This window comes from Coturnix japonica, unplaced genomic scaffold, assembly GCF_001577835.2.
Source record: "Coturnix japonica isolate 7356 unplaced genomic scaffold, Coturnix japonica 2.1 chrUnrandom633, whole genome shotgun sequence".
Lineage (NCBI taxonomy): Eukaryota > Metazoa > Chordata > Aves > Galliformes > Phasianidae > Coturnix > Coturnix japonica.
The window spans coordinates 1-935 of NW_015440003.1; positions in this window are offsets into that span (position 1 = coordinate 1).

Sequence of the window (935 nt, forward strand, 5' to 3'; positions counted from 1 at the left end):
CCCATAAGTGGGGCTGTGACCCCCAAGTGTGGCTGTGTCCCATAAGTACGTGAAGCTCTACCCCATAAGTGGGGCGCTGCCCCATAGCGACACTCCATGGCTCTGCCCCACAGTGTCGTAACCTCCCCCCCCCCTGGACTGACCCATAAGTGTGGCTGTGACCCCCAAGTATGTGAAGCTCTGACCCACAAGTGGGGCTGCGACCCATAAGTGGCATCCCGCCCCATAAGTGGGGTCCTGACCCATAAGTGGAGCTCTGCCCCACAAGTGGGGCTGCAACCCCTAAGTATGTGAAGCTCTGCCCCATAAGTGGGGCACTGCCCCATAGCGACACTCCGCGGCTCTGCCCCATAGCGCTGCCCCACAAGTGGATGTGGACCCACAGGAGATGGATAGATGGACCCACGGACTGACCCACAAGTGGAGCCCTGCCCCATAAGTAGGACTGTGACCCACAAGTGGACCTGCGACCCATAAGTGGACCTGCGACCCATAAGTAGGATCTGACCCACAAGTGGACCTGTGACCCATAAGTAGGATCTGACCCACAAGTGGACCTGTGACCCATAAGTGGGTTCTGACCCACAAGTGGACCTGCGACCCATAAGTGGAGCCCTGCCCCACAAGTGGATCCTTGCCCCATAAGTAGGACTGTGACCCACAAGTGGACTGTGACCCACAAGTGGATTTGTGACCCATAAGTGGAGCCCTGCCCCATAAATGGACCTGCGACCCATAAGTAGGACTGTGACCCCCAAGTGGGGCTGTGACCCATAAGTGAAGCCCTGCCCCATAAGTAGTAGGACTGTGACCCACAAGTGGAGCCTTGTCCCCCAAGTGGGGTTCTGCCCCATAAGTTGAACCCTGCCCCATAAGTGGAACCCTGCCCCATAAGTGGGGCTCTGCCCTATAAGTGGGTTCTGCCCCATAAGTGG